Source organism: Octodon degus, unplaced genomic scaffold, assembly GCF_000260255.1.
Source record: "Octodon degus isolate 3935 unplaced genomic scaffold, OctDeg1.0 scaffold00094, whole genome shotgun sequence".
Classification (NCBI taxonomy): domain Eukaryota; kingdom Metazoa; phylum Chordata; class Mammalia; order Rodentia; family Octodontidae; genus Octodon; species Octodon degus.
This window is the reverse complement of record NW_004524670.1, coordinates 6050990-6059886: the sequence shown is the minus strand read 5'-3', so window position 1 is coordinate 6059886 and position 8897 is coordinate 6050990. Positions and strand designations below refer to the sequence as shown.

At 35.0% G+C, this 8897-nt stretch overlaps 1 pseudogene; it reads right to left on the bottom strand.

The window, feature by feature from the left end:
* Nucleotides 1–439: 439 nt before the first annotated feature.
* Nucleotides 440–935, bottom strand: LOC101560898 (annotated as a pseudogene).
* Between the last annotated feature and the right edge of the window lie 7962 nt (nt 936–8897).

The following is an 8897-nucleotide window of genomic DNA, read 5'->3' as shown; positions in this document are numbered from 1 at the left end:
GTTACTTCAACTCACCTTTTTCCAGTTTCTAACTTCTGAATAAAGATAGTATTTTGTTACTTCTATTGCAGAAAATTTTGTAAGTTGTTTTATTTACAATGCCAACTTTGAAAATCTCACTAAAGTTAACTGGACAACAACCTATGTAGAAATTACTTTACAAAAAGAGAGAAAGCTCAAAACATAAACTTTCTACAGAGAATTCACAGTTCAGTTTTAGTCAGAGTAAAGTAAACCAGCAGCTTTACTCAGACTAGACAAAATTCAGCCACTGGTTTGGAATTTGTAACTCAAACTACACATACGATGAGGACAATATTATGCTAACACAATTGTTTTGTTGCTGCACTTGTCTATTGTTTGTCTAATATTAACAATTATAATTAGAGCAGTGCAACTAGTATTTGGAACAATCCTTGTAATGTTACAGTGTCAGGCACAATATTTTACTTCTCTTCACACCACTGGTTCTCCTTGCATACCTGGGCTTCCTCCTCTTCAGTAAAGTCATTTTTGATATTAAAAGTCTTGCGAATCTCCTTAGGAGTTTTCCCCTTTATCATATTGGCAGCAGTCTTACATGCAACATAAAGCAAACCTTTGATGTCTAGATAGTTTGCTGTCAAAATAAATTCAAAAAGGGTTCCTTGGTCAACTTTTAGGAATTCTTAGTCCCAAATAGGGGTGTCATCTGTTCACTTTTCTTTGTTCTCATCATCCTCAGGAGGAGGAGGGTCATCCTTGTGGGTATACCACTGAATGACCTTTTTTAATACTGCTGCATTAACATTTGGTAGAGGAACTTGGTCATCGTTTCCTTCATCATTCATTTCAGAATCTTGCAACATGGTCTTGATTGTCACAGACTGTTTGGCAATTTCAACATCAACTTCAAATATCTCTCCATCAGAACTCTGCAACTTAATTAAAGACATGGCATTTGGTCTTTAAAAGACTGCAGGTCCAAGGCAGTTGAGAGCAGGAAGATGTTCCCACCGGCTGGAAAAAGGCGGTGGTGGACGAAGTCTCTAGAGTTGGTATTTTAAAAATGTTTGCATTAGTCCTCCTTTCTGATTTTTTAAAATGTTTAATCTACATTATAACTGCCACAGATATAATTGAGACCTAAAAGGTATTTGATCAGCATTTTCCAGTTATTGTTTGTTCTTCCACAGAGTTTATGACTGCACTAATTTCTCTCCACTTTTGGCTGGCATATACCTCTTGGTCTAGTCTTCACTGTTCTACACCTCAGTCCAACCACTGTAAACTAACCATATGGAATATATCATTGGCTGCCATATTTACTGTTGAGTTTGGTCAATGAAAGCCCCAGCAGGAAACTAGGGAGTTTCTCTAGGAATGTATTCCTCTAGCTCTTTCCTAGAGGGATGTTATTCCTTGCCTGATTCCTCTGGAAGCACTGTAATGCCCCGTGTTGATTTTCCTAGACCCTGTCCACATTCCTTTATAAACAGTCCCTTTATTAACCTCACTTCAGTTTCTTAGTTTGAGTGATGCCATCCATTTCCTGCTGGGACACCATTTCCAATCAAGAAAATAATGATCAGATTGTTAGTCAAAGGGACACATTTCACCTCAATTCCTTCAGTTCATCAAAAGTCTTAAACTCACATTAGTTTATATTATAGGAAAGCAAAATAGCTAGACTTCAGTATATTATCCCTACAACATAAGTCACTCAATGAGTTTTGCTTTAACCTCTGTGCTCTCAGCTTTTAACCAAGGGTCAATACAGGAAATGCCATATGCTATCTCCATTTCTGCATCTTCAACAAATGCACTGTTGAAAAAAGAATTCATTATCACAGCTAGTGTCGCTGACATGGTAACATGGAAGGAACATACGATTTGGAATTAAAAGGTTCAGACTAGAACTCCTCCTCTGTAATTTACCAGTCACAAGCCATCTGCATCTTAGTGTCAATCTATTCTCTGTAAAACAGGACAAAGATATTTACAGATTTTTTTAATAACAACAAAAAAGTACATTTTTAAACTAAAAGGCTCCATAAATGTTTATGTGTAGTGTGAGTGTATTAAATTTCTTTATACTTTTAGTGGCGGTAAAAGATTTCCTTTATTAGAAAACTGCTATGCTCCCTTTATCCTGTTGAAATGGAATATATGACTCACTGTGATTATACACATTTTTCATTTAATTTACGAGAAGTACACAATTAACTAATGCCTCACTTGTAGAAATGCAATATTGCTATACCATGCTGGTATTTGAATATACATTTTACTTCCTTGTGCATAATTTTTATTTATTCCTATTTTCACAATGTGGGTCATACATATTTTTTGTTTTTATTTTTTATCAGTACCTAGTTTAAAGCATATAACATATTTTTAGAGAAGATGGGCTCTAAACAAAAGAGTAAGATAAATATATGTACAAAGGAAAGAAAATATTATTCATAATGTACCACCTCCTAGGTGAAGATTTATTAAGTTTCTGAAACAGTTTTCTTTAATTCTACACCAAATAGTATTCATAGTGATGGTTTCAGCCTTCAGTATTCATGATGCATTTTTTTTCATTAAGATTCACACTTGCCTATCTCTTAAAATGTTATATATACATGTGGGTCTGGTTTTTATTGCATTTATGAGTATAGCTCTAGTTGCATCCACTTACCTATGAAGGCTTCGAGTTTGTCTTTCTTTATAGCTGAGTAATACTCCACTGTGTAAAAATACCACATCTTTTTCATCCATTTGTCAGGTGACAGTCATTTTGATGGATTCCAAGATTTGGCAATGACAAATTGTGCTGCTATAAATATGGATGCACATATAACATTGTGGTACAATATTTTCAGTTCTTCTGGGAAAATTCCCAAAGGAGAATAGCTGGATTGAATGGGATTTCCAGTCCTAGTTTTTTTAATCAGAGTCTCCACACTGATTTCCATAGTGGTTGTACCAGTCTACATTCCCACCCGCAGTGGAGAAGGGTTCCTTTTTTCCTGAAGCCCCTCCAACATTTATTATTAGTTGATTTATTTATGATAGCCATTCCTTCTGGGGTGAAATTGTATCTCTATGTTGTTTTAATTTGCACTTCTCAAATGGCCAGTGATGTGGAGCATTTTTTGAAGCATTTATTTGCCTCTTGTTTTTATTCCTCTGAGAAGAGTGTATTCATCTCAGATGCCCATTTTCAAATTGGGTCTTTAAATTTTGGGGCCTTGATTTTTTTTAGTTCTTTATATATTCTAGACAGAAGACCTTTGTCTGAGTGTATATTAGTTAAGATTTTTTTCCAAATTTGTGAGTTGTTTTTTCACTCTGTTGCTGATTTATTTTGATATGTAGAAGAATGCACCTACTTTCTCTTCCAGGAGATGTAGTACTTCTGTTTGAATGTTTAGATCTTTAATCCATTTTGACTTTAGTTTAGTGCATGATGATAGACCCATGTCTAGCTTTAATTTTCTGCATATGGAAAGCCAGTTTTTTCCAGCACCATTTGTTAAAGAGGCTATTTCTCTTCCAGTGAACACATTTGGCCCCTTTGTCAAAGATAAGAAGGCTGAGTGTGTTTTTAGTTGTATTTGCATTCTCTAATCTGTTCCACTGACCCTTAGGTCTTTTTTTTTTTTCAGTACCACACTGATTTTATCACAATAGCTTTGTAGGATAATTTTTCAAGTCAGGAATTGTAATGCCACCTGCCTTGCCTTTGTTGTCTAATATTGTCTTTGCTATTCTAGGTCTTTTCTGGTTCCAAATAACTTTAAGGAATCTTTTCTCTAGATCTGTGAGGTATGTTGGTGGTATTTTTTATAGGGATTGCATTAAATCTGTACAATTTTTGGAGTATGGCAATCTTCACAATGTTGGTTCTTCCTCTCTAGGAGCAAGGTATATCTTTCCATTTTCTGAAATCCTCTTCAATCTCTTTTTCTAGAGTATTGTAATTTTCATTGTATAGATCTTTTATTTCCCTAGGTAGACTAATTCCTAGGTATTTCATTTTTGGGGAGCTATTGTAAAGGATATTGTTTCTCTAATTTCTCTCTCAGTGTTTTTGCTCTCTGTGTAGAGGAATGATATTGATTTTTGGATATTGACTTTGTAATCTTCTATGCTACTGAATTTGTTCCTTAATTGTAGGAGCTTCTTGATGGAGTTTTTTTTTTTTTTCAAGTAGAGTATCATTTTGTCTGAAAATAATGAAAGTTTAACTTCTTTATCTATTCTTATTCCTTTTATTTCTCTCTTGTCTCATGGCTCTAGCGAATGTTTCCAAAACTATATTGACTAGGAGTGGTGATAGAGGCCATCCTTGTAAATATGTCATTGTCTCCCTAGTGTAAGAACCCAAAGGAACTAAAACCTGAAAGTTATAACAGATATAATAGAACAGAAAGAAATGGAACTTAAGGATTAAACAATGAAGAGGAGAGAAAAGAGAAAAGATAATAAAAAAAAAAAGTAGGTGTAAAACATGCAAGTGTATGTATAGGGTGGCTGAGGTGATTGTACTGAAAATCTCTATCAGTCTTTTGAAAAATGGCAGTTAATGTGTAGAATTCTCACCTTGACTAACTCTACATGTTGTAGCTGCAATCTAAGCAGCTACATAGAGGACCACAATATGTAATACAAAAACCATGCTTGATTACCTGACATCTTGGCCTTCTAAATGTATACCATTTCTAATGTCATATCAATTATTAGTATACTCTCTTTAAAACAAACTGTAAAAAAGGTAAAACAAAAAAGAGACAAAAACAAAAATTTAAGTTTCTTGAAAGCAAGTGGTAATGCCTAACCATATGATTCGCCTTACATAACTGTATCTGCTAATCTGAGCAACAGTTTTGACGATAAAATAGATAATATATCAACCATTGTTAATCAGCTATTCTTGGTTTGAAAATCTGTAATATATGTACTGTTTTATGTTGCCCTGTTTCTTTCTTTGTTTCTGATTTTTGTTCTTGTTTGCCTTTTCTTTCTAAAATTAAATTAAATTTTAAAAATATTATATTCAAGTATAGATTTTATATCTATACAAATCTAGACATAGTTCTAGATATATTGTTTACAGCTTACTGGCATCAGAAGAAGAGAAAGTGAAGGAAGGATGGAGGATGAGGAAGGCAAAGAACTGGAAAATGCCCATGTAAAGGAGGAAATTGTGATTTTCCTATAAGTCAACATTTCTCTAAGTTCTTTCCCAGGAAAGGTGTCTCAGTTATTCTTCTCTCATTACTGTGACAAATACCTGACACTCAGAATTCAGGAAGGAAAGGTTTATTTAGCTCACAGTTAGTGGAGGTTGCAGTCCATACGTGGCTGACTCCAAGGAAGAGTGGCACATAGCACAGAGCAGCCATTCATGGAGGCTGCAAACAACAAAACAGCAACAGCAAAAGAGAAGAGTAGCAGCAACAGTGGCCACAGAGAGCAAGTCTGTCTCTCACATTGCATTCAGGCTAATTACCCCAGGCTGAGTGTAGTACTCACACCCATAATCCCAACAGTACTCAGAACCATAATCCCAGCCTTGGATCATGAATTAATCGTAAACTCTAGAAGTCCGCCCCATGACTGCATAAGGATTTAGAGGGACAACTAGACACAAACCATAGCAAAAGAGTAGAGACTATTACCTACAGCATATTCATTTTACCCATTTTTTATGTTTCCTTGTCTTTCACGTGACTGTTTATAAAACTTCTGTTTTAGTTCTACAGAGAGAAGAGCTTGGCTCCTTTCCTCTGAGTCCAAGCAGAGCTCCTTTCAGGACATCCCAGCCTCTCTTTAAGTCAAATCCAGGTCTGTGAAATGTCATTCCCTAGTTTACAACAGGACTTAATCTAGGCAAAAACCTTTATTTCTTAGAATACAATTCTTGAATTGTAAAACCACTAGTTCCTTATTGGCAAAAGAAAACTTTGTAAGTAAAGAAAAAGTGTAGATGTGTCTATTGTTATAAAAATATTAGAACTATCTCAGACAGTTGTACCTTTAAGTGAAGATAATAGATTTTAAAATTATCTTCCCCAGCTAAACAAAGATCTCATTTGTGTATGGTCAAGTATGATTTACCAAGGAAGGGGCTCACTGTCCTACCTGAAACATCCTTTAGAAAGACACCTGCAGTACTATTATACTATGAAAAGCACCAGGTCATTACAGGCTCTGTCAATCAAGTGACTGATTCTTCCAGATATAGCTGGTGAATAAAGAAGGCACTTTTTGGTTTCAGACTGAAAGTCACACTCCACCTGCTCCAAGCCCTGGGGTTTTGAGAAAATGAGACGCTAACTTAATCTACTTCCATGCTAAAAGAAACATTTGGCTCTCATAACCAGACCTCAGGAATTCTTTTGTCCAAACAGAAGTCAGTTATCAGGAATGTCTAAAAAACTCTTCTAGATTCCTTTGTCATTTGACCATAGGTGGGCCTAGAGATCGGTATAGAAACATAGTACTGGTGCTATGTTTAAAAATGAGTAACTAAAGCACTGACATTTCTAAAACTAAAATGAAACCACCAAACTGGAAAATTTCTATTTTCTCATATATTCGATTTCTTCTTCAATATATATCACGAATTACACAAATGGTAGAATTACAAGAATCATGCCATGAGTGACTGTAAACAATCACCTAGATTATATTATTCTTGTGAAGTACTGTTGTTTTATCACATATCTATCTACTCATCCTTTCATTCTTCCATGATTCGAGCTTATTCTTTAGACATTTCAAAGGCAATTGTAGATAACTGATGATTTCTAACTAAATACTTCACTACCCATCATAATTAGCTAGTGGTCTATATTTTCTCAATAGTTGTTTTCTTTGGATGTAAAATGCTATTAAATGCACAAATCCTGAGTACTTTTGTTGAGTTTTAATAATGCCTTTATCTGTTGTAACCAAAGTACCCATTAAGATATAGAATATTACTAACACCACCACAAATTTCTTGTGATAGCTAATGCTGATTCTCAAGTTAACTAGTTTAAGAGAAGCCCCCCCCCCCCCCCGCCGAAGATTCAGTAAAAATACTTCTGGCTGAGTCTGTGTGGGTGAAACACTGGGATGTGTTTTGGGGGCTGTGTTTGGTCCCTGGCCCCTTTCTCTTGGGCCCTCTTCCCTGTGCTCAGCCTCTCAGGTACCAGGAACTGCTCTGCCATCATCTGCTACCACGACATTCCTGTTTTACAGTCAACTGAACATATCCTGGACCTCTAAAATGGTGAGCTGAGTTCACATCCCCTTTGCTAAGTTGCAGGCTTCTGAGCCCTATGCCACCAACCAGAAGCTGACCGATCCATTCCTCTCTCCTCCTTTTAGTCAGGTTTCAACCCGACTACTCTGGAAGAAACACTGTTCTTATTTTTTCCTCCCAATATTTTTTAGGTTTGCCTGTTCTAAACTATCAAATACATAGAATCACGAGGTCTACACCCATGCTCAGCACAGTATCCTAGAGGCTCATGCATGCACATATTGGCAGTTCTTCCCATTTCATGCTGAAGAAGGATGCTGTTCTATGAATATAACAAGCTTTAGTCCATTTTCATATTGATTAATATCTGGAGTGTCTAATTTGTTCTGTTATGAATAAAAGTGACATAAACATTCTTGATACATGTTTCCTTTAATTTGTTTTGGGAGAATATCAAGAGTTGAAATTGCTAGGTCTTAAGGTGGAAATGAATTTACAGGAAACTGGAAGATTATTTTATACTTTTGTAAACTTACATAAAAGTTCAACTTGTTTCACATCTTCTCCAACAATTGTTATTACAAGTCATTATATAATCTAAGCCATTCTCAGCAACATTTAGTATGTGCTTTTCATTGTGATTTTCACTTGTATTGTTCAATTGACTACTGGTATGAACCAGTTATTCGCTTGCTTATTAGTTTTCACAGACTTTTTTTGGTGAAATGCATATTAAGCCATATTGCCCACCTTTAATTCAGTACTTTGAGTACTTATCGTTGAATTGTTGAAAGTCTTTGTATGTCCTGGTTATCTTTGCTTTGTCAGATATTTGTTTTGTAAATATTTTCTGCTGGTCTGAGTCTACCAGCTTTCTTTCTTAATATATTTTGTTCAATGTGGAATAGAATATATGTCTGGATACTTTTGAACTATTTCTGATCTTAAGAAAGTTATCTTCATACCACAGGGATATATCTGCACCCATATTTATAGCAGTGCAATTTTTTAATAGCTATATCTTGGAAACAATTCAAATGCCCATCAACTGAGGAATGAATAAAAAGATGTGGTCTTTTTATACAATCGAGTAGTGCTCAGTCATAAAGAAGGATAAACTTGAGACTTTCTTAGGTAAAACAATGCAACTCGAGAATGTACACATAAGTGAAATAAACGAGATTCACATGTGTAACTATTGTACTGTCTTCCTGCTGTGAGAAGCTGAAGGAGTAAATAGTGTCAAAAATGAACAATAGATATTGTAAGATGGGAAGAAAATGTTCAAAAAAAGAGAAAAACTGGGATGGAAGAAAGGAGAAAAGAAGGAAGGGAAAAGCCAATATACACAGATGACAATTCAGATCAGTATACTACTGATTTCTATTAGTCCGTTGAAAAGAAAGGTTTGTGCTAATATTGCTCAGACAGTTAAATGTGTGTATCTTGTACTCTAAGTAGCTGATTTAAAGATAAAAATATGTAATGCATTTTAAAAAAGAAACTAATTTCTCATTGAATATGTCAGGTGTATATTTTTAGGGAAACTTTATCGTATGTAGAAAATTCTTTTTATTTTAATTTAGAAAAAGATTTTTTCTTTAATTATTAAGGGTTAATTAGGGGCTGGTGAGATGGCTCAGTGGTCTAAAGCACCTACTTAGAACAAGCTTAG